Genomic DNA, 25595 nt, shown 5'->3' on the forward strand with positions numbered 1-25595 from the left:
TCATTTGGTGGGGTTAGCTGTTTTGCCCCTGAGATGCCAACGTGTGCCCGTCTGGGCTTTCAGGGAGTCCTGTGGGGGTAGGGATTAAGAACTTTGTCTCTCTGTTCCTGATGGATTTCCATATTTCTAGCCCTCCATTATGGGACACCTGTCATTCTTGAGATATGCTTTTTGTACTGAGGGGCTTGATCCCATGAGGGTGGCTTCACTATATCTGCTTAACAAGAAGGATGTAGGGTGGGAACTAAGTCTATATAGAACAGTTATTAGGTAATTATGCTGAATAGCTTAATGGCGACCATCAGAGATCTGATGTACACTACACCGGTGAAAAATAAACGGACACAAGAGTTGTCTGGTGAAACCTTCACCAGACCTGAGGTCGCCAATGGATGTAGTAAACATTACTGCATATTTCCGAATTGTATTCAATTATTTCATAGCCATTCACTCATAAACACCAATAAGAATGTCTGATTGGTATGGAATAAAGTCTTTCAATTTTATTTTTGTTCATTTTCCATATTAGTCTTGCAGAGACCTTATCCACCGATGCATTTTGGTCCGTGGTCCTTCCTCCGGGCGTGCTCTACAAATGCAATTTCATACAGGAATATTTTAGATGCCTTATTTATAACTTCAAAGGAAATAACACACATCAATTTCAAATTATTGTCATATTGTTGTTACTTAAACATGTTAACGTGTACCTGAAACTCAGGAGAATAGGTCAACTGCTTCTGTTCTAACGTTCTTGTTTCTCATCCTCCCTGCAATACAAGTGTATGAGTGTAAAACCGACTTTTGCGTGTGCCATCAAGTTAAAAGAATTCTCAACAATGGCTCAATTCAGCAAGAAAAAGAGAGTACTACATACTCCACATTATGGATGCGCTCCTTTGAGAAGGAGCGGGATCGTTATCTGCTTTCACTTTGGGATAAAATTATCATGTAGCACTGCTTAGACTGATCACCACTGAAATGTTCGTGACACTGTAACCTAGATTTAAACAAGCGTTGCTGTGAAATCTTTTAAATTCGTGCAATTGGACGGTCGGGGGCCAAAAAACACTTAAAAATGTGTGAAATCCTCACTGCTTAACCTTAATGCCGTGCTTTACTTCCCAAAAGCAAGTTTGCTCGATGCAGTCTCTCGCGTCCATGTCTGATTCTAGTGAATGGAGTCTTATTGTCATTATGTAAATGCGTTAGTCCAGGACAGGAAGTTAGAATGCTAGTGAGACTTATCACTATGGATACGTGTTGCTATGCCTCCAATACGTCAGCTTATGCACTCAACAACTGTTCAATGGATCTGTATGAGTCTCATGTCTGGATCGTGGTGAAGGCGACACATCGCTAGAGAGTTGCACGGGAATTCACATAAATAACATACTCAAGATTGTTTTACTTACATGTTCATATATGCAGATACATCGTTCTTGCGTCAACCGCGGATCACTTTGGGCGTGATATGTAAGTTTCAATATTTCTTTGTCAATATTAGAGCTAAGACATAAAAGACATACATTGTATATAGACAATACAATCTACATTACATCGGTGCTACGTTCTTCTGTATCGAGTGTCATTTTAAGAAATAAGGAAATGGTAATTTAACGAGACATAAAAATACTCTTAATAAATAATGAATTAATCTCAATCCCTGCATAGTATAACATACAAATGTAACTGGTCTGTGAATGGTGTCATAACTGTAGTTGCAATTGTTATAATTTGCCTTTCTAGTGCTTGTTCCACTGCTGCAGGTATGGAGGGTTACAAACAGCAGGATAGATCGAATTCCTCATTTAATCCGTTGGGAGAAACCGTGTCTAATTTCTCAATCCAATAAGCCTCGCTTTGCTCCAATTTTTTGCTAAGGTTTGTTCTTAAATTGACGGGTTTGATAACCTCCAGGATCTGAAACCGGATCTTGAATAGCTGATATCTTGCTTGTTGAAAGTGTCTGAATAGGGGGGAGTGCTGATTCCTCGATCTAATGTTGGATTTGTGCTTGTTCCATCTGTGTACATAGGGGCTTGAGCCCATGAGGGTGGTTGCACTCTACCTGCTGTCATTCAAGACATTTATTCTTCTGGCTTTCATTCCTGCTAGTCAGTTTGGGAAGTTAGGGGCTCTGCTTTGCAGCCCTCTCTTTCTTCCTGTTCTTCGCAGGATCTGGACTTGATCGCCTGTTTGAATCAAAAACTCCTGTCTCGTTTCACCTGAAGGAGGACATTGTGCCCCAGCGTTTCTGCTTCCGCGTGAGGTGTATTTGGCTGATGTCCATCCCTTGAATGTAGGCCGATCCTTGCAGGTTTAGTTTAGTTTATTAATTTATATAATGCCTATGTGGCACGTAGGCATTAGGGCGCTACACAGAACAATACACACAATCACAAACACACATAACACCAAATTAAATACACTTTCAGGGGGAAGCCAAAGCAGTATAATACAGCATATAAAACATTAATTAATTAAGCACAATCCTTAAGTTAGAGGCGAGTGTCAAGTTGGTCAGTTTTTTACATAAACTCAGAAACGAAGGAAGGCTACTCTGACCACAGCCTATACTAATACAGTCTGTATTGTTCCCGGTGCACCATTCCTTAAAATGCATCCTTTGCAAAAGTCTAAAGCTCTGTCCTCTAAAACAGCCATGACCCACTTTAGTGTGCAGCCAAGACAAGACCTCATTTCTGAGTGCCTCTCTGATTTCCCCTGTCTCTACATTGGTGATAACAATGTTCCTACCATCCGTAATAAACTCTCTTTGAGAGATATCAGTTATCAGAGGCATTCTCGACTCCTTGACACAAATATCCCTACCATGAGAATACATAGCGTGTATGGGAAAGGGATTTGCCAGCTTTCTAGTCTTTTGTGAGGGTACGAAGGCCCCTACCGCCGTTCCCGCCACAGCAGAGCTCACGTCAGGGCACTTGCTGTCAGACTGAGATACGCTGATCTCATTCGCAATGTTTGCCACACTGGTACTTATAATCATGTAGGTTTGGCATGCTATATGTATCCTCTTGGTCTGTAGCTCACTCAGGTCACATTGACATGCTTTATCCACCCTATCCATGGGGGCGTGTGAGGTGATCTCATCAAAGGAATCCACCGAATCCACCCAGTTGCAAAAGTCCCAATGATTTCTATACTGATTCAGTTCATAGATGATCTTGTCCTTAATATATTGCCAGTTTACAGCTCCACTAGGCTCCTTATTTTCAGGGCAGGACTGTGCCATTCCTTCAGCAAATACAGTGTTAATGCTTTTCAACGCGGATTGCAACGCCTCCCTGACAACTGATGGCATTTCGGCAGAGCGACCAAATTGACTAGGGCCAGCAACTTCATTAGACAGAGCAGCAAGATCCTTCTGAACTGTGACTGCTTCCAGTTCCACTGCAAAGCTTGTCCCTGGGATATCCACGGCAACATTCCCCGCCTCCTCCCCTGAGTCCCAACTCTTTTTATGAAGACGCTGTCTTGTCAGGGCACTCCTTGCCATACCATCCAGCACACAGTTGTTGCTAATAACTGCACACATAGGAGAAGCTCCCCTTTCAACATCACCAAATTCAGTTAATTGACAAGACTTTTTTTTAATAAAAGATTTGTTTTTTTAAAGCATGCGCTCTAGTAATGGGCATTATACAAACTCTGGGTCAATTACAGCCCAAAAAGGCAGAAGACAGCTAGCGTGTCTGGGATAAGCAAACTAACACATCCATCCCAGATGACTAGACGTTCAAAATTCAATATTCCACAATAAACTCTGTTGAGGTAGGCTGTGCCCCCACCCTCCCCAATATGTACACAGTTACTGGACACCTCAGACCTCTTCCCTCTTACTCTTCCCAGCGTCACCTTAAGTTTCAGCAAAGGCTTCACAGGGGGTTCCTCAGGGGGGGCGCAGAGGCACTTGTCAAATAGCTACAGCAGCACGGAACACTAGAGGAACAGCACACAGCGCGGTGAGCTGAGCCGACCGCTTCCAGGGTACAGGAAAGAGGTTCATCTTGATCTTGATCAGTGATACAATATGTTCCATTGATTCTCTGCAAGAATCCTTTGGGCCGGGCCACCTGTGGTCAAAGCGTATGGTTGACGCCCTTAGTAGATCGATTAAATAAACAATCTCTGGGGCGTATGAGACTGCACAGGTTCTCCTTACTGCAGGGGATTCTGGGTAAGTATACTAGAGGGGTTTATGTCTCCTGGGCTCTGTTTAGGGTCAATTCCTTGTCTGATGTTTGTCGCACAGCTATTTGTGCAACCTCTTATATGTTCATCAACCACTAAAATTCGTCTGTGTATGTCTCTAGGTTGGCAATTTGGACTGTGTTAACTGCAGTCTGTTGTTATCTTGATTTACTTTTGCATAGTGTTGCGGGTTCTCTGGTGCAAATATTTCCTCGCTTATTAGGACTGGTCCAAAGAGAGGAGCATGGGGGTAAAGCTCAGAGTACTTCATTTTTTCTTTGTTACAACCCTTCTTCCTGATGCTTCCACCCTATGAGATATTGTGGGGTGCCTGTAAGTAACCAGAGCAGTTTTCATGGGCTATTCAGACCTGGGGGATAATTAATTAATTCATAATGTTTTTCATTTGTCACTGTGAGACATGTCCTGAGCCTCAAGACCAGGAATCATATCTCTCCAGCTCTGAAATCTCTTCACTGGCTCCCTGTGGCTGCAAGTATCAAGTTCCAGACCCTCTGCATCGTCCACTAGGCTTTCTGGGGCCTGGGACCGCTCTACCTCCAACTTTCTCTTCCAAAACATCTTCCTTCTCAAGCTCTCCGCTCATCCACCTCCAACTCTCTGAGGGTCTGACGCTTCTCCAAGCAGAGAGTTGGGGGCAGATAGATCTCCTTGGCTGGGGCCTCCCTCTGGAACAGCCTCCCTGCCTCTCCGAAACTTGAACAGAGCATCTCCTGTTCCAGAAGCAACTCAAGGCCTTCCTTTTTGCTTCCGCTTTCCCTCTTCCTCTTCCCTGGTGATGAACCTGACTGCTCCGTGCACCGGCTACCCTCTGAATGCAGGCCCAGGCTCCTGCATGTCGAGTTGCCCTCACACTGTCTCCAGACTCTCTAGCACTTAAGGGTCTGTATCTGCAACCCTACATTCTCTTCTCTCTGCACTTATGAGCCACCCGCTGGCTGCACTTGTGAGTAAACTGCACTTCGCTCGTCCCCTCCCCCTTCCCTCTTCCCAGCACTTGCACGATCTGCATGACACAAGGCCTAGTAAGAGCATTGTTTTGTTTCTCCCACCTTGTCTTGTCACGACTAGAAACACTTGTGTACAGGCAACTTATAAATGCCACATCATATAATATCATATAATTTGTTATAGCACCTTTCACCATAATTATGGTCCCAACATGCTTTTGGTTGAACGTCCTCTGACGGACCGGGGTCCAGAAATTTCAGAAAGGTTTGGGAGGTGCTATTATGCATGTGTGCATTTCAGCTTTTATAGTTATGCAAGGGTGGGAGTGTGTATGAGCTCCACAGAGGAATACTACAGACTAAGGTAGGATTGTGTTTAAGGAAATAGAGAGTTATGTGGGAAGCAACATTTTCAATTTTTGTCGTTATGCAAGGGTGGGAGTGTGTATGAGCTCCACAGAGGAATACTACAGACTAAGGTAGGATTGTGTTTAAGGAAATAGAGAGTTAATTGGGAAGCTACATTTTCAATTTTTGTCGTTAAAAGTAGCTTCATTCTTATGGCAGAGGTGATGTGCAAGAGTGTTGGTGTTATGTGTGTGTTGCATGCTGTATGGAGTGAAGTCATGTCTTCCACTAAGCCAAAAACGAGACATTCCTGGGTTCCATCTATGTACAAGGAGCATTACTTTCATCTCACAGGAGATTTAAGTGATAGATGAGTGCATAATACTCGCCCTGCGACAGGTTCTTAGAGAGCTAGATTGCCATCCCTAGTTCCTTCTATTGCACGAACAAGGACTCTGTTTCATGATTGCTTCCTGTACCATCCTGTGCTTTAGAGTTACCTCCAGTGCCGACCCTGAGTGACGGGTTCAAGGTGCCCGGTAGTCCTCCTTAGGCACGATCCCTTACTGTTGCTGCCATCAGGGTCGTTTTGTCCAATGTCACACTGTGACCAACAGAATTACTGGCCAAACCCATTGATGAGCCTGTCATTTATCAATGCAAAGTGTCCATTTTAAATCCCCTGCCGCTAAATTTATACATGCGTATCACAAACATGCATTATGATACTCTGATGTGTCGACATCATTATTTGTGAGTCTTGCAGATTAACAGGGCTGGCATTTAATCAAGTCCAATCAACATGATTAATTGCATTCATGTGTGCTCCAATCAGATGTAATGCATCAGCGCTGAAGTACATTGCTCCATTCATTTTCATTTAAATTCGCCTCTTGTCTTCCAGTGCCGCCAAAACCCTTCACTGGCACAAGACCCCACTGGCCTCAGCATTCATTTCACCTCCACTCTCTCATCTGCTTCCTTCACATTCAGTGGAATGTACATTCCATTTTCGCGCATGCAGATCTGCCAGGTTTTGTGTAGTTACCCTTTAGTCCTGGGCATATTATACCAACAATGCACCAAAACCTTCCTATACATATATAGATGGGATGGCTGTGCGTCCTTGGCGCCTTCAGTTAGTTCCTCCTCTTGCACGCAATTCCCCTGTGGGAATAAGGGAACCTATGTGTGGAATGCAAGGAGCACTTTGCTCCTTACTTACTATGCCCACAGGTGCTTCCTCTTCGCCCTCTCTTCAGCTTTCGACACCATCGATCACACCATCTTCCTAAACAGCCTATCCCAGAGGATGAACCTCACAGTCACTGTAGGCTACTGGTTTACCTTCTTCTTCACTGACAGGACTCACTTTTTCTGCATGCCCCCCTTATTGATGAAAGCCCACCCCAGTCAAACATTGATTGCTACAAGGATCTTGCCTCTCTTCCCATACTATTCAATCTGTATGTTAGCAGACACTGACCCACTGACCACCTGAGTTTGTAGCTCAGTGTACATACCAGATCCAGACCAGTGCAATTAAAAATGAAGTTCCTAAAGTAAGGGTAAAACAAAAAGAATTGAAAATATGTTTTAAAAGAGATTTTTTTAACATGGCCGAGAATGGTTCCTTTGCAGGGACCCCTTAAAGACAAACCAAACTTAATATTCTTAAACATGTTAAAATGACCAGCATCTCCCACAGACTTATCATTTAAGGTGACGGTGCAAATAAAAATCTGAAATAACAAAGACACCAACCCCATTTTTTCGTTATGCATTCTTGCAATCACTGTTCTGCTGCCATGCAGGGCAGGAATTGGGCCAGATCATGGCGAAGCTGTGCTCTGGCAAAGTTTGTCTTGCCAGAGCACTCCTCTGTCCCCAGGTCCTGGGACTTGCACAGGAAATTCACAGATTTGCTCTCAAGCAGATTTCTCGCATGCCCGGGTAACCTGCACTTCAATGCACAGACAGCTTTCAGCTTTTGAATACTGAAACAGCCAAGGGCTTACATACTGTGCTGCAGTTGTTGTTCTTCTTCTTCTTAATTATCGAAAGCGTGGGCGGACCCACGCAGGCGCTTCCCCATCCTATAGGATGATGTGCACCGTACCCACTAATTATTATTTGGCTCCATTTAAGCTCACAACTCCTCCCACCTCCCCGTCTGCCTCACAAAATCCAACATCACACTATTCCTTCTCCTGCCTCCCTTCCCATCACCTCCCAGTAAAATCCTCTCATTCAGCTCAGCCACACCTAACGCAGTCAACCGAACCCTCATCAATTCTCTCTCCGTAACATGTCTTTCACATCTAATCAAAAAATGTCCCACCGTTTCAGGCACCCCACACATCATACAGTCCCTTGATTCACGCTTCCCTATTCGAAATAGACAGTCATTCAGCCCCACATGACCTATCCTCAGCCGATTCAGCATCACCTCCTCCCCCCTCCTCCATTCTGAACTCCCTGCATCCACCTTCACCGACACTTTCCCACGAACACCGACATCCACCTGCCCTTCACTCCATTCACCCACCTCTCCTGCCACTCATCCAGAACCCGTCTCACCATCACAGCCTTCACCTCATCCACACTCAAAGGCAACCTCACATCAATCGCTCCCCTCCTCATACCTTCACCCGCCGCCAGATCCACCAACTCATTTCCCAAAATGCCACTGTGACTGGGAACCCACGCCAACTCCAGATCCATACCCTCGCGCACACACCGATCAATCTTCATCCTAATGTCCAAAATCACATCCTTCCTATCACCATCCCCTGCCACAATCGCCTGTAACCCATACTGCAGTTGTCCAAACTGGTAAAGATGTCTTGCAATTCGCAGACATTTTTGTTAGGGTGAGTAGTGTGACCGATGAAAACAGCAGAGTGCAACTTACATTGTTCCCTCAAATGTTTTTGTTGCTAAATCACTATAAGATATCTTTCAAATTTAAAATTGTGGGTATTCTTTTGTTCCCATAATGCTCTTTGCTTTTATGCAAATGACCAGGATTCGGTTTTGTGAAGAGATATTCCGCCTCATTATATGTCGGCAAGTCTGGTATTAAAGTTCCGGTATTAAAGTATGCCAGTGGGGCGCCTGTGTTACCTCATGCTAAGAGCTGGAGCTAAGGCAGGCCCCCTATCAGCAAAAAATGCTGTCATTACCTGCACCGATATGAGAGGAAATCCCCTCATGGGGTCCTATGGAACTCCATGAATGGGGATTAACACTGTCACTCTGGCACTCATAATCCAGCTGTAATGCCGCCAGACCGAGTGCCAGAAACAGTAATAACATTTGCTGGTATCCTGGCGGATTTTCCACCAGGATTCCGGCAACCTTATAATGAGGCCCACTGTGTTGCATAATTTGACCTGTTACCTGGCCTAAGACCACGCCCCACAGCCTGACACCCTACCCCCATGGCCACATCCCTCTAAGGAGGAGACACCCCCACCCCCAGTACATTTTTTCCATTTCCAGAACTGCCTGCAATGCAGCATTACAACAGGACTTCAGCAAACAATTCAATGTTAATTTAAGTATTAACCACAGCCATTTGGAGAACAGGGGTTTAGAGGTAGAGGTCAGAAGAGAGGCGGTGAAGTCAGTCCATTCTGAAAGGAAGACAGAAACAGGGCCAGGGGGCCTGTAGAGTGTGGGAAGAGTAAGAGAGAGTCAGAGAGACACTGAGCTTGCAGACAAGACTTACAAAGGAGGAGTAGGCCTGGGTGGGGATGAGAAAGGTATGGACACACTCAGGGAAGATCAGTGCTACTCCACCAGCAGGTTTGTTGGGCCGAGGCTTGGAAAGGGTCTTGTAACCTTCAGGGAGAAGGGAATCAAAAGCAGTGACTGAGCTGGCATTGAACCATGTCTCGGTGAGATCAAAATCTTCAAGAAGGAGGCAGATGTCAGATGAATGATTGACAGCAGAACGGGCATTCAGAGTGGCTAAGTGAAGCGGTCACTACCTTTGAAGGTTTTCTGAGGCAGGGTACAGGGAGGTGGTACACTAGTTAGAGGTGGTGAAGGAGGCGCAGTGAGAGAGGAAGGAGGAGTAGCAGATGAAGGTAGGAAGTTGATGAAGGCCGGCAGCCGCCGGTCGAAGAGAAGAAGATTGGGTTGAGGACCCTGGGCCATGACAGTAGCCAATGTGATAGACATTAATGATGTCCTTAGAGGATGAGTAGTATGCCAAGAGTACTTCCCATCTAGTGACACCATTAATGAGTGAAGAGGAAAAGGGGGAGAGGGTAGAGATCAATTGGGAAGTCCATTTGTCTGGAGAGGGGACAGAGAAGAGGATATCAATGATAGTATGTTTGGGAGTAGCACTAACATAGGTGTCAGCAATAGGAACGCCAGGTTCAGAGGCCAAGGGATCTTTTTAAAGCTTTTTCCTTTCAGGCTTTGTGAGAGAGGAGGGATAGGTGATAGAGTAACAGTTAGAATATATGGGGGAGATGGAGAGTGCCATGAAGGTGGAGGAACAGAGGGACAGTTTGAGAAGCAGCACTATGCACGAGCAAACTCACCAGATGGCCTAGGTGCCGAGGGAGGTAAGAAGGATCTGCAGATGTAAAGCACACCTAAATTTGAAATTACCAGAAAGCACCCAAATGCAGGGTGCACAGATGTAAAGCACACCTAAAATGATATATATAGTATATTTAAAGGACAAATGAATATAAAAAAACATGATTGATAACCCAACATGCAGGCCACAGACCATGTGATTATTGTCAGGTTTAGCTATTCAACAGATTGACCAAATCTTCTGCGGTTCACCTTTGTATCAGAAGATTGACCTTTCCATTGCAGATTCTATGCATTTCAGAGTGCCACTCCTCCACAGATCCGTTGCAATTTTGATTTCCAAACCCATAAAATCGGGTTAGAATCTAGACCCTCCTAAACCAAATTGTCTCCCCAATTGACTCTTGATCCAACACCTCATCCATCTCCATTACAAACAGCTAATGACTACTTGCCAGTTCTGTACCTTTGCGATGCCACTCTTGACCAAGTGCGAAAAGTGTCTGACTCAGAGGACGAAGTGGGCGGCAGAGGTCGGGAGCGGTGGTCCCATACTTTTTATTTTTAAGTTAGACTGTTCCTAGGCTTTTATTGTAAAAATAATCTGTTCTGCAATGGTTTAGTTTTAAAATAAAAGTGTAGAAAGAAGTTGAAGCTTGCATTTCAGTGCACTGCACTTCACATTCCTATAAATAGCAGGTGTGTTTGTTTGGGGTTTGGATTGTGTGTGGGAGGTGGTGAAGGGATGGTTGTGGGGAGCGGGGCAGACCAGCATGGAACAAAGTTCCACTACTTCTTTTCGTACACTTCGACCACTGGTCTGACTCATTTGCATTTTCATATCATGACTAACAGTGTGCCCATGACATGTTTGCATGCACAATTTTGTCTGTATCTATTAAACCCCTACTGAATATTTTGACTGGTGTCCAAAGAGCAGGGTGTAATATTTTAGCCTGGCACGTCCTAACACCCATGGCTGCGATGCTTCTTTGATCCCGAGTTACCAGAAGACCCAATCACCATTTGCTGCCTATCTACTCAGGTTCTTTGACCAGCCCACCAGCAACTCTCTATCCAGATCTTCTTTCGCCGTCAGTTGCATGCAAGTCATTGATGTTCCATGTGATGGGCCAGCAGAGGGCCAGTAGAGGGCCTCCTTAATTCACCTCGGCATCAGGCCAAGTCTCCTTGGTTGATCCATCCTGCTCGAGCCAGTCACAAATGTGACGGGCGCGAATTGTCTGGGCACCCGAATCTAACCTGGGCCAATGGTAGATGCCTCATACTTATTCTGGCTGCCTTATCATCCCACAGGAATCGCCACATGAGTGGATAAATGTCCAAGTAAAATCGTCCATGCACTGGTAAAGGCAGCATTGACAAAATGTAATTAACTTTCAGTGCCAGGAACATTTTAATTGAATTGATTTGAATTGAAATATGGTTTATACAGCACAAATTAAGGCCCAGGGGCAGCTAGGCATTAACAAAACAGGAGTAGACCAGAAAACAACTGAGGCAGAAAACCAGGTGAAAACAACAGGACTCAAAAGAAGTACTTCTTAAGTGCTTTACGAAAGCTCAGTATATCTGCGGTCTCACGAAGCTGAATTGGAAGTGCATTCCATAATGATAGATTTGACCCCACCACGAGAGCCTGATTGTTGTCCATCTTTCAATTAGGGCTTTCATGTCTTCCAGAATTTTATCCACGTTGAATCTTGTGAGCCTGAGCAGGTCTTGTTCTAACCATACTCCCAGGTACTTGACTCTCTTTGGACACCAGGTAACCTCCATATCCAGCAGGGCACATTTAGGGAAATTTTGGGAGTGGGGAAGAACTTCTGATTTGGACAAGTTGGCTCTATATCCAGATATGCTCCGAAATAATTAATTATCACCAGAGTTGCCTGCAGGCATGATCCACGTTCTTAATAATGACAAGTAAATCAACTGCATATAGCCATAGCTTCCGCTGCTGACCCCCAAATGTGAGTCCTTCCGCCTCTTGCTCTAGCAATGATGAATTGCACAGGAGTCTTGTTCCCAACATCACCCAAAGGGGTTAGAGACCAGGCTGTTTGTCCTGACGGATGCCCTTAGATTGGTATACAGTAGTTTGGTCAGCCTGATACACTTCTCACCAAAGCCCAATATAGTCCAGTATTGCAAACAAGTAATTCAATTCTACACGATCAAATACGTTTTCCGCCTCTAAAGACACTACTTATGTGGGTTATTGCCTTTTCTACCCCTCAGCATCATATGTAGAGGTCTCCTCATGTATTCCTTTGTGTTCCCCCACTTGGCAAAACCACCTTGATTTGCATTGAGCGCTCACAGCCCCTCCCTACCTATCAGAGAAAATTGTCAGAGCCACCTCCTCGCGTCCCAAAAGAGCTTGTCACACCAACCAGCTGCTTATCCCCTCAATTAAGAGGGTCAAAGCGGGTGGCATTGGCTTCCCCTACATCACCCCCAAACTATGGAATGCCTTACCGAACCCACTCAGAGCTGAGTCCTCTGTCTCGTCATTTCGGAAAATGCTAAAAACGATGCTATTCAACCAATCTTCTCCCTTCCTACAGACCCTCCCCACTTGCTTCCCTGTACTGTTGGATTCATAGTCTACATTGGCCTAAGCACTTGTTACATTACTATCAGCAGGTTCACCATGACCACTGACCACTATCAAACTGCTTCTATGTCTCTCCCCTGCTTCCCCCCTTGTTTCTTGTCTTCTTCATGTAACTAAGCATGCATTCTTCTAACAGCACCACAATGCCTTTGGGCTGTTGTGCACTTTATAAATGTGAATACATAAATAAAGAAATAAATTGATCAGGTTGCACAGGACCTCTTCCAATATCTGGGCCAAAACCTTGTAGAGCACTTTATTGTCCTTATTCAGAGGTCTTTTTGGTCTGTAGTGCCTACAGTCTAATGGTGTCTTGCTAGGTTTCAGTAGCAGGCTAATTGTTCACATTGCACATTGAACGAGGGAAGATCCCACATAGTGCAGACTCAGTGTGAATTCCCAGCATCTAACAACAGCATCCTCTCCCAGTGTCTTGTAAAATTCAACTGACATGCCATCCAGTCCCGAAGTCTTTCCTGGGTTTAATCTAACTATGGTCATCTGTGCCTCTGGCCGGCTCATTGTCACTGCTGGGTTGGCCATATCTTCTTCATCCAGCAGACCTCAGCTGATTTCCCAGTGACCTGGTTTTCCTGCATCATCTCCAACTTGTATAGTTTCTGGTACACGTTTTTAATCTTCTTGTTGATTCTGGGTGGGTGCACATGCTTGTTACAAGTAGGTCCCGTATCACAGCTATCAGGCGTTCACTATTCAGGCGTCAATGTCTGTGAGCTAGGAGCCTACTAGTCTTCCCTCCCTCAGTGTTTCAATTAGTTCCTCCTCAGTCTGAGTAGGGCATAATTACCCTTTTCTCTCAACAGTGTGTTCAAAGCAAACCACAGCTCCTGGACTTCTGTCTCCGCTTCAGGACCTCTAAACTATATCTCCTCACTTTTTACCTCCTTTTCCAGCCTCGCTGGTTCCTTCCTATTCTCCCGTATTTTCCAGCCCATCACACTAACTAGGTATCCTCTAGTGTAATTTGTAAACGTTTCCCGGACTGCAGAGTCACAGACCTCTCCTTTCCCACTGTTCTTGCCGAACTCTGTCATCTGCGCCTCCATTTGCTTTCGCGTGGGTTCATCATGCAGATACAAGCTGTTCAAACGCCAATTGAAGGACCGAGGCGGAGGGTGACCCAAGGCCATGTTACGACAGACAGGTTTGTGACCCGGGATTAGATTGTTTCCTATCTCATTGCTGGTTGTGCTCTGTGTGACCCTGAGATGCAGGTTAACAAGAAGTGAAGCTCTGGAAGCTCTGTGACTGGCTGAGTAGAACGAGTGGCTCAGTCAGTGGGCTGCAGCTTCCATGTGTCTGGGACCCTGTAATGCCTTTGTAGCCCTACTCGTCTATGCATTTTAGCTCTCACCAGGGCCTACCTAGTACCTCACATCCCATGATCACCAGATCCCCCTCTGCTGTGGCACCTTCCAAGAAAGCATCCCCTGATCCTTCCTCAGTGCGTAAACGTTGCAACAAACTGCTTGGCATCGTTGGCTTTCATAGTGGAGGAGACTATACTCCCCTCACCATTGTGGCTTGCTGGAACATTCTTACGGATCACGATTGCAACACTGCTTGGCCTTGAGGAATACAAAACACAACACACCGATCACTTTGCCAGTTCTTTTTTACTCCTTTCTTGGGGAAGAGCTATTTCACAGTCCAAGCTGTAGAGTTAAGTTGAAGGCTAAAACATTTTCTCTTTTCAAGTAACTATTAAGTCCTTTGACATTCCAAGTTATGTAGTTCAAGTCTCCATTGACCACTGTTGCAGGTGAGCATGTGCTAGACATTCTTCCACTCTGCAGGTTTTGGTCGGGGCCCCTTTATTCAGAGACTGTAGCTACAAGCCCTGCAACCCTGGTACACACATGCCACAGATTAATGATACAGCAAGTAATAAGCTGCTGACCCACCAACTGCATCCACAAGTGGTTCAGTAAATCAAAAACACACATCAGTACCTAGAATCCGTGTACAGGACACACGAGCAGACCTCAAGCTTTGTGGCCTATTCCTGTAAGAAACAAGAAAATACACACCACAGCTACATGTTACACCCTCCAAAAGCACTACTTTAATGAATCTACTGTACCTACCAATCTTGAGCAAGCATGGTGAATGCGCTGCAGACTCCCACCTCCTCAGAACGGTAACCCACAGCGGCGATGACACTGCAACACTGGTGCACAGTAACCAGGCTGATGGGCCAGGATGGACATTCCTGGAAAGTCGAGGTCGCATTTGAGTTGTCATGGATTGACACATGTCATCGGAGACGGGGCGTGACGGTGCATCACGTCTACTTTGGTGACAATATCCTCTCACCACAGACCGATGTCCAAAGGTGTAGCCTGCATTCTTCAGGTGCTCGGCTCTTAACCTCTTTCCCCATCCCTCCGCCACCTTTAAGCATCTCCATTTGTAGGCTGAGAAGGTTTTCAAAGCCAAAAACCAGAACTGATGGTGATAAAGAGGGGCCACTGGCACTTAAGGAAGCAAGCTGAATAGGTTGTAAGTGGTTTGCCCTGCATTGGAAGATAACTAAACAACACGGTTATGCCACCACACCGACAAAGATCTAAAGTAAGTGGGATTTGGGACACTTCCCAGCTCGAGCCGTTCTAGGTCTCCTCTGAGTTGAACTTCTCAGGGATACCAGAATCATGTCAGGGCTATGTTGAACAGTGCAAGGTTGGGTTCCACCCACAGCTTCATAATACTATGATCAGGCAACATGTGAAGATCCTTGTCATAGCCCACAGCAGAGCCATTAGCTAGTTATATCCAAGTAAGGGAGCTCTTAACTCACATCAAGCAGCTGACCACGTGTGTCCCCAGGGTCCACTTTGCCCAAATATCAAGAGGATTTAACTGATGCCCGACACCATTTTCTCCAATTTGAATGAATTGACAGTTGACATAATAAAATAGGGGGACCTGAGGGTGACCCACAAAGAGCTTATTGGGGACAGGCATGGGGGGACCACAATGCGCCACAATTAACTTGACAATAAGAAGCTAAATAATTAATAGTTACGAGGCGTCACTTATCTCTGCTCAGAGGCTGTTAGTTCCAACCAGGAAGGCTATGGCTGCTCCCCCATTCTTCTCTGCTCGGGCCACTGTTGAAGGAAGGCCACCGGCTGTTTAGAGTCCGCAGTTGCTTCGATTAACTCAGGGAACATTTTCAGGACTGCAGGCTTAGCTAAAATAAATTTCGCGTTGGTTTGCTTTTCAATCTTCTTTGCTTCTTCAAAGTTCTATCTTCTCTCCGTCACTGTTTTGTGGTAAGCCAGGTAAAAAAGCAAACTATCTGTTTCACATGGCAAAGAACCTGCCCTTTGATTCCTTCAAAATAGCATCCTTGACTGACTTCCTGGTGAAAACCATGTTTATTGGACGTGGTACCTTGCCAGTTTGCAGGCCAACTCTGAAGGCATAGTCTGTATGATTTGGAGACAATCCCAGGGCGAAAGGACTCATGGAGCAGTTTAAGACCCAGCCCAGTCGCTGACAGGTTTGTGTCTCCTTCACTGCCCCCCCTAGAGAAGTTACAGTTGCGGTCCAGGTCCATGTTCAGGGCTTGCAATTTCCTGACTAAACACACTGACCTTGAAACTGCCCGCAATCTCCCCCTACAGACCTCCAACTCTCTTCTCGACCTCACACATCCTCCCTCAAGTTTGAGAACCTTCCCAGTTAGATCTTCAAAGGACGCCTTCCCATCGCCCACATCTCATGCCACTGTGGAGAGTAAGGAGTAGATGTCACCAGCACTTGGGATCTCCGTCATTTCAGCTTTTGTGGCCAGTGGCATTGGTCTTACTTTCTTTGAGGGTGGATTGCCTTAGTTTACGGTCTTCTTATGAGGTTGTGCCAGGAAGAAAGCAGGAGCTCAGAGCTCAAGCTGCTATTCTGTTACCAGGCCTCCCAGAACCGAGGTTGCTCTTTTTCTAAAAAGTAATTTCACATTTACAACTTTGTGCGATACTACTGAAAAGTGTCAAATTCCTGCCAGGTTTGTTAACCTGAATCCCAATGATTTGGTTCAGCATCTCTGGGCTGGTTTCCGTATTGCATATGCTTGGGATGTGTTTCTTTTTCTTGTCTTTACAGAATCAGCTCTCCCATTCGGCCCAGGATGTCTGGTCATTGGAAGGCCCCATTTGATTTTGGTAAATCCAGGGATTTGATTTTCCATGATAATCTTAACTGGCCATGGTGTTAAAAAAAGGTGCATCTGTTTGATGTACTCCACACCTTCACAATGTCTTACCTACCGCCCTATCCTCTTATTAGGGTCTTGGACAGTTTTTTCTCTCATAGGTTCCTGTCAAGTAAGAGGTGCCAAAAACAAGCAGTTTTTTGACTATTTTGGACTATTTTGGCAGTAACCTGAAGAATGTCTTTTTATGTCTCTTTATCTTTTGGTTGTCTTCATTGTGCTTGTAGGCATGCCTCGAATCATTTGAGGATATTAACAGAATGCATGTGGGTTGGCAGTGTAGCAATTATGTGTTTGAAACTTGAAAGGTGAGATGTGTAGCTGATGTCTGCTTGGGTGTGAGTTTTGGCCACATGCCTGATGTGCTGATGATCTGCGTGCTGCTTTTTTTGTCTCAAAGACTAAGGATTGTGCTGAGGCCGACTGTGAGGTAATTCCTCAACGATTCTAATGGGGTACCCCAGCGGTGTGCAAGTCACTCCAAAACCGTTCTACGTTTGTCTCTTATTCAATAAATGCACCAAAGTCTAGGAGTTCAACTATAAATAATCATTAATACACACTAAAGCCTGAATTCTGGCCACATACTTGGCAATGAAACTATAAACAGTATCCCAGGGGCACGTAATACAAATGGTTTATCAAATATCACTCATGTGGGGATATATATATATATATATATATATATATATATATATATATATATATATATATATATATATATATATATATATATATATATTACTCGGTAAGGATGCAGTATAGCAAATAAGCATTAGCTCCAGCTTCAGCCAAGGAATGCCCAAGCACTCACGACCATTTACTGAGTTTAAAATTACTTTATTAATCACAAGTAGTGCAAAACAATATTAAAAAGCATACAACAGCAGTAACTGGTCAGACCAGGTGTGAAACAGCACTCACCCCACCGGGTGGAAAAACGCCACGCGTTCCGCTCGACTCGCGAGCTTCCTCAGGCTTGTAGTTGATCCTAACTAGTGTATTTTCGTGTTTATATTACCTCGCAAGCCATGTGATGGACCCCTCCCACCTGCACGTCATGTGATAACTAGTCTAAATTTACTGCAAACGAACTCTGTGGTTCGGTATGGTGGTGTATCCGCCATATTGGAATGTCTATGTTGTCTAAGGACTTAAATATAAATATTTAAAAATTGAACATTAATGGGCCAACTTAATAGTAGGCTAATGCACGCAACCAGCAGATACACCACCATACCGAACCATAGAGTTTGTCTGCAGTAAATTTAGACTGGTTATCACATGACGCGCAGGCGGCAGGTGGGAGGGGACCATCATACGGCTTGCGAGGTAATATAAACATGAGAATACACTAGTTGGGAACAACTACAAGCCTGAGGAAGCTCGCGAGTCGAGCGGAAGCGTGGCGTTTTTCCACCTGGTGGGGTTAGTGCAGCTTCACACCTGGTCTGACCAGTTACTGCTGTTGTATGCTTTTTAATATTGTTTTGTACTACTTAAGCAATAGAACCCGAGCGTTGGGTCCTTACCTATGGGCCCCGGGGCATTACCAGAGTCGGTAATGACCCTGACGCGAGGGTTCTATTGCTATTAGTACCCCTGCCCGCAAAAATTGCGTGACTGGGGCACTAAAAGCTTTCTTTTTTGGCCCAAAACGCTGCAGCATTCCGGGCGCTGCAGCGTTTCTGGAGAAAATAAAAAAAGAAAATGGCCACCGCCATGGAAAGGGAAAATGGAGTCCATTTTCCCTTTCCATGGAAGCCATCGGGAGCGGACGCGCTGGGAACACAAGCGCGTCCGCTCCCGAAAAAGGATCAAAAAGAAGGTAAGTGGGATTGGGAGGGTGGGAGTGGGACGGGGGTAAGAGGAAAAAAAAAAAACGTACCTGCATCCGCTGCGGGGACGAGGGAAGCCCCCAGCCGTGTGGGGGCGCAGAGCGGGGATGGCCCCGCTCCGAGTCTCCACATGGCTGGAGGCTTCCCTCGTCCCCCGCCGGGGACGCAGGACCAAGAAGGTAAGTTGGGGGGTGGGTTGGAATGAGGGAAGAGAATAAAAAAAAAGACTTACCCGAGTCCCCGGCGGGGGGGCAAAGGCATCCTCTCAGCCGCGGGGAGGCTCGGAGCAGGGATGGCCCCGCTTTGAGCCTCCTCTTTGGCTGAGGGGTTGCCACGCCCCCCCACCGGGGACAAAGGCCGTGGAATCCCGACGGAGGGATTCCCAGCCGGGTAGGAACCTGGCGAGAGCCAATCAGAATGCTTGTTGCATTCAGATTGTCTCTCGCCGGGTTACTAATTGTGATTAATAAATTAATTTTAAACTTAGTAAATTGTCGTGAGTGCTTGGGCATTCCTTGGCTGAAGCTGGAGCTAATATTTATCTGCTATCCTGCATCCTTACCAAATCCTTTGCAGACACCTCCACTCTGCTGCCAACTTCTCACCGTCCGCTGCGGCCTGGATCAAATCCTTCTTGAGCAGCAGATCCATGAGGGTCTTTGCACCCTCCACAGCGGCGGATCCCTCCCCTATTCATTGCGGCGTACATCAGGGTTCTTGCGTGTGCCACCGACACTTTACAATATCTTTACAAAACCACTCTTTGATGTGCTTGATTATCTGGGTGTCTCCTACACCAATTATGCGGACGACACCCAGATACTCATTCCCATCTCAGGTGATTATCTGGCTGACACCAAGGCCCTCAATGACGTCTACCTGGTTATCCAAGCTTGGATGGCCCAGCACCAGCTATGTCTGAACGACGATAAAACGGAACTCCTTATCTTGGGTACCTCACAACGCCTGAGCAAACTCGAGCCGTCTTATCAGTCGTTCACCATAGACGGCAATACCATACGTGTCTCGAAAGACACCAAAACATTAGGCTTTTACCTAGACTCGACCCTATCCCTATCGAGACAAACAAATGCAGTTAGGTCTGCCTCTGCCTACACGTGCAAACTTATTTCAGCCTGCAGACCATTTCTTACTACCCCCAACAGTGTCACACTAGCCAGAACACTTATCATGGCATACATTGATTACTGCAGTGCTCTTTACTTAGGCACCAGCCAAGAGAACCTTTCCAAACTCCAAACTACCCAGACCAATGCCATTCGAGCGGCCGTGAACATCCCTCGCAACCACCACATCTCAGACGCCAGAAGCAGCCTAAAGTGGCTACCGGTGAAGCAGAGAATCTCCCTAAAAACTCTTGCCCTCACGCACAAATGCTTAGCCAACAAGGCCCCGATCTATCTATGTAGTCGGCTTTCGCGCCACTCTACTACCCGACCACTAAGAACAGCTCAGACTCACTGCCTAACTATCCCCAGCTTTAAGCTTCAGAAAGCGAGAGGCACCGGCTTCCCTGTCCTAGCCTCTAAACTCTGGAACACCCTCCCTGCTACTATCAGAGACGAAGACTCCTTCAACACCTTCAAGACTAAAACCAAATCCTGGCTCTTTGACCAGCATTAAGACATGCCCAACACCTCTGTCTTACTTGCCCTGGCCTGCCTCCCCTGACTCCATTTCCGGCCTGCTAATTCGGCTAACGATTTTGCTCACACTAGGATACTTCCTCAGTTAATCCTAGTGCATTGTAACCTATGTAATATATGTAATTAGTATGATTGTTATTTACTGGTATTGTTTAAATTTTGTAATGTAACCTCCTTGCCTGTATGTTTGTCCTTGCAACTGTTGTACAAATTGCGCCCTGATGCCCCCGGGCCTGATGGTCTGCGCGTTATAGATGAACAAATACAAATACAAGCTTTACAAAATAAGTGCTTTTTAACAATTTGACAACTTTTATGTGGTCCAGGAATGAATGATTGGAATTTAGTAATGTATTTCTGGAACACCACCAGGTGTATGTGAGAATCATTCTTTGACAGTACTGTGAGTTCACACCATGTTTTAGATGTATTGGGGCAATCGACTCAGATAGGCAACGGTCATCGACTTTCAATCTTAAGAAACGAACCTGGGGCAGGGAGCTGACCTCTTTTAAATCATTCTATAATCCCTTGTACGGAAATTTGTAATTATTAACATTCGGTATATTTGACGAATGGATATTATTGTTCACGTTAGGCTGGTTTTAATTATTCTTTTTCTACATCTGAAATAAAAAATATATTGCTCGACTAATTGATACTTTGATGTTTTGTTTTCCCCTTCACCCGCCTCGCGAGCACATACTGTCTTTTTAAATAATTGTCACCCACCATATTTCCATTCTCATCAATGACAACTCAACTGGTTATTACCTACTGCAGGAGGGAAAGGCATTGCATCAGTCAGCTCAAGGTGAAACTTACATAGCTCATGCATATTTCGTAAATTCCCAAATGGTACAACATTTGCTCTCTATAAATTTTACGTGTTCAGTTATTTCTGCGGGTGAAGAACTTGCAAGTTCTGCATTCCTAACACAGGCAGGAACTCCTTTCCAGCAGACTATTGCTCAGCTCCGGAAGTCTTACATTGTCTTGTGACATTCCATTCCCCCAGAACACACCGTCAGGCTCAATTTCTTATTCATGGTCTTATAGGCAAGCTTTAATTACCACAATGGGTGCTTAAGCTGTGCCAATCAATTTCCGTTGTCAACCAATTGCGGTGCTTAGGTCAGTACTTATTTCTCTGATAATCAAGTCTACATTTGTCTTGGCCTCTAAGAAACCCTATTTTTGGAATACACTGGGTACTTTCTAGGCCTGTGATCCTTGCTCATTGCTGCAGTATTTGTGTCCTAATGCTAAGAAGGTTGTGTCTGTAAAATTGAAAACATTTTTTAATACCGCCTAGGGATATTTTTCATTTTAAATAAGCCACACTTTAAGTCTTTGTCTGAAACTGTAATATTAAATCATTTGTTTGTTTACTTGAGCATCTGCCCGTCGCATTCTGATTGCTTCACAACTCAGAGTTTCTGAGGAACGAGCGGTGAGCAGGTTCTAAATTGTACAGTGATATGATATATGTTATTTATAATGCACAATACCCAGCGGTTTCTAAGCACGGACTGGGGATCGAATCTGTATTGCTCCATGTCGTCTTGCTTCCAAGGTGAGCACGTTGCCACTGAGCTATCCTCCGTGATGGCTCAATACTTCTTGATGCGCTTTTGGAGTCGGGGTCCCTTTTGTGGGGGTGGGACGAGAAGTCCCACAGCCTACATTGACACTCTCAAAGTAATCCTTAATAATAATGTGGTATCAGTTCCTTCCTGAAGGATGACAGACTTGGCATAACCCTCGGTGGCATAGCCTGGCCGACCTAGACCTGGCATGACCCTTGGTGGCATAGCCCGGGTGTCCTACACATGGATCATCCTAGACCTGGCATGAGCCTCAGCAGCATAGCCAGGGTGTCCTAGACCTGGCATGACCCTCAGTGGCATAGCCATGGCTTCCTAGACCTGGCATGACCCTCGGTGGCATATCCTGGCCGTCCTAAACCTGGCATGACCCTCCTTGGCATAGCCTGGGGGTCCTATACTTGGCATGACCCTCAGTGGATTAGTAAGGGCGTCCTAGACCTGCCATGACCTTCATTGGCATAGCCTGGGCGTCTTAGATGTAGGTACTGTGAGTTCTTCTGGTTTCACCTCAGATGTCTTGGTATCTGAAGTTAGGTTGTGTAATGAGATTGGTGTAGCATGATCAGAGGTTACGCGGGTGTGGAACTAGGGGCCCATTTAGGAAGGTTTTGAGGGCCTTTTCTCTCGAAGGCTTTGTATACTGTGCTGAGTTCCTAAACTTTATGTTTTTGTGCACATGAAGTGTTTGGCAGAGAGGTGCAGTCTAGACAGACATGGTGACAGGGGATTGGTTAGGGCTGCTCAGAGGAGGGTATACGTTGGATGGGGGCTGTGGGAAGAGGGTACCAGTTAGGAGAGAATTTGGGGCATTGAGGTGCAGGTAGACTGGGCTCTTGGTTTAGGCCTCTATTGTGTCAGCCAAAGTAATAGGGAGTGAGGTACTGGTGGGCACGTGATACAAGGGCTAGACTATAAAATAAAAAGGGAAGTTAAGATATTTTTGTACCATACTTAATGATGTGGTGAGTAGCAGTGTTGGCGGCACAGAATCACTACGCGGGTGGCTTACTCTCTGTTGCTCCACATTCGCACCCTGAAGCTTTGTGTCAGACTCTTGGACCACTTCCCTCACCTGCACTCTGTTTGTTAAAGAACTGGACAAAACCTTGTTGCATCTCCCACACCCCCTCCCCCGCGTTTTTCCCGTCTGTTCTCCCCCTGGTCTTCAGAGGCATCCCTGGGGTCTGTCACCAACTTGCAAGATGAACTCCGAGCCCTTTCAAGAGCCTCACTTCTGAGCACTCTGCTGGATTGGCCGTGCTGGCCATCCACTCCTGGGCTAATGCACTGTGTTGCCATCACCTTTCCTATCTTTCATGATGCTGCTAGCATTATGGCTGACCACCACACACAGGCCCTCTGCCACCGATTCTCTGACTGATGATCGAGGGCTCGTGGCTCTGTTTGTTCTCGCTCATCGGCCCGGGCACGGTGAATGGCAGGTGGAGGCGATATGATTAGGAGTTTAGAGATTTGATAGTTGAGAATGGCTCTGTAGCACGAGGAGAGCTAGAAATTCTTCTCTGGCTCCTCAGTAGATAGACCTACCAGGTCGACCAGGGACACATAGGTAGCTCCCCTGTCATTTTGGGACGAGCCACAATCTGTTTTTTTCTCCCTAAAAGGCTTATAAAGGTTGGGCTGTGGACTGGATGAGACCTACGTGAATGACAGTGCACCTGTCTGTTCAATGGACAACCTGCCTGGACTCCAGTGGGGTCGGGAGGTGTAGTGACCGCTGGGTGTATAACAGGAGAGAACCCATTGCTAGGATTGACAACAGTTGGTGTCTGAGGAGATGATGAGTGAAGAGTGAAGTTATAAGACTGGTCCCAGGCATGGAAAGATCAGAAATACAAAATATACTGATTGATTAATTGACACGCTGTTGTTTTATTTTTTCCTTCTTCACTCAACTAGTCCCAGGAGGAAGGCTCCCCATTGTGGGCTTCCTGGGGCTCCCTCCCAATGGTGGGGGAGGGGTCCCCAACACAGGGGTTTTGCTAGGTCTGGAACAGATCTGGGACTCGGGACTGTCAGGAATGGGGGCTAGCTAGCCTTTTGGCTGTAGCCCCTAAGCTTCTATCCGGGGCTACAACCAAAAGATCTGGGGCTTTGGCCCCCTTAGGCGCCCCGCCCCTACCAACGCCTCTGCCCCAACATACAAATACGAATGAGCTAAATTAGCTAAATTGAGTGCCTTCCATTCTCTGAAATAAGCCATGCAAGGGTTTAGCCAAGAATTTTGGTGCCAGACTACTGTTAGATGACAGATGTCTAATGATGACGTATCTATTTTAACAGCACCCTGTGGGGTGTGCGACAAACCTCCAAAAGAGGCTACTGTTGCATGAGAACTGCAGGGGTGTCTGGAAAAGTTACGGGGCTGTGCTAATGTCAGGACTATCAGGGCTCGGGACTAGCTAGCCTTTTCATGTAAGCCCCTGAGCTTCTATACGAGGCTAATACCAAAAGACCCGGGGCTATAGCCCCCTCACTCACCACCAACCCCCCCTAGCGACGCCTCTATTTCTGGTTCCGCAGATGGGATTGCGTCGCGCACTGTTCTGCCTTTGAAATTCAGCTGGGTGGCGAGCGCGCAATGAATCGCAGATCTCTTTGAAATGAGTTTTAATATTTTCATTACTCGTCAGCTGGCTGGGGGCTAAGTCTTGTGAGCTCTGGATGCGCATGAAATGAAATTATGAGCCCGGATGAAAATTCATGGATTCATTTGGATCCATTTGTATATGTTTTATGTATCATTAATTAACTTCAGAGCATGTCAAATAAGCGACCGTTACTGGCGCACAGAATGGAGTGTGTGTCATGCTCTGAGTTGCTGTCATCTTTTGATGATGCAGCAGTCACTCATTATATGTGGAAGGGAAATGAGTGACCCTCAAAGTCACTCTGTTTGCAAGTTTCGTATCTAGCCCACCTCACTTAAGTAGATGGATGCACATTCTGTGAAACTGTCAGACAGGATGGTACTAAGGTGTAGGAGGGAGATGTGTAAGGACACCTGGTCGGTGATGTAATACCTGTGACCAACTCTGTGAGCACTAAAGAGCAACGTTCATGTAAAAACGGGGTTACTCAAACAGCCTATGACTACCCAGGCCAAACGGGCCTTTTCGTGGGTGATCCACTCTGGGGTGGCTGGGACTGGGAGACAGATCTCAACAGCCAAAGGCGGGTGTGCCTTTTAAATAAGGAACACGGCCCTGTCACTGTGGTCATGAGTATAGCATGTCTTGGGTCGGCATTAGGTCACGCAATGTGGGGCAGCTGGGGGAAGTGTGGGAAATGTAAGTGAATGGGGCAGCTGGACTACGCCAGTTAATGTGTGAAGGTTGGATGGGCAGTTAGTGGTTCTGCTGGGTTCTGCTGGGTGAGGTTTTTTGTAGTTTTTGTAGTTTTGTTTCAGTTTGGGTTAGAAAGGACCCAGGGTAAAAAGAGGGGTGGAACATGGTAGGCTGATGAGGGAAAACTGGAGTGGATG

At 45.9% G+C, this 25595-nt stretch overlaps 1 long non-coding RNA gene across 1 annotated transcript in view; it reads right to left on the reverse strand.

The window, feature by feature from the left end:
• Nucleotides 1-474: 474 nt before the first annotated feature.
• The window catches only part of LOC138581839 (uncharacterized), a 125121-nt gene continuing 100000 nt past the window's right edge, over nt 475-25595 (reverse strand). Inside the window, exons 3-4 of the long non-coding RNA XR_011304815.1 lie at nt 711-770; nt 475-589 (exon numbers count right to left, since the gene is read on the reverse strand). This is a non-coding gene — a long non-coding RNA (uncharacterized lncRNA). The remainder of the gene's footprint in view (nt 590-710; nt 771-25595) is intronic.

Source organism: Ambystoma mexicanum, chromosome 3q (genome assembly GCF_040938575.1).
Source record: "Ambystoma mexicanum isolate Mex_15411 chromosome 3q, UKY_AmexF1_1, whole genome shotgun sequence".
Lineage (NCBI taxonomy): Eukaryota > Metazoa > Chordata > Amphibia > Caudata > Ambystomatidae > Ambystoma > Ambystoma mexicanum.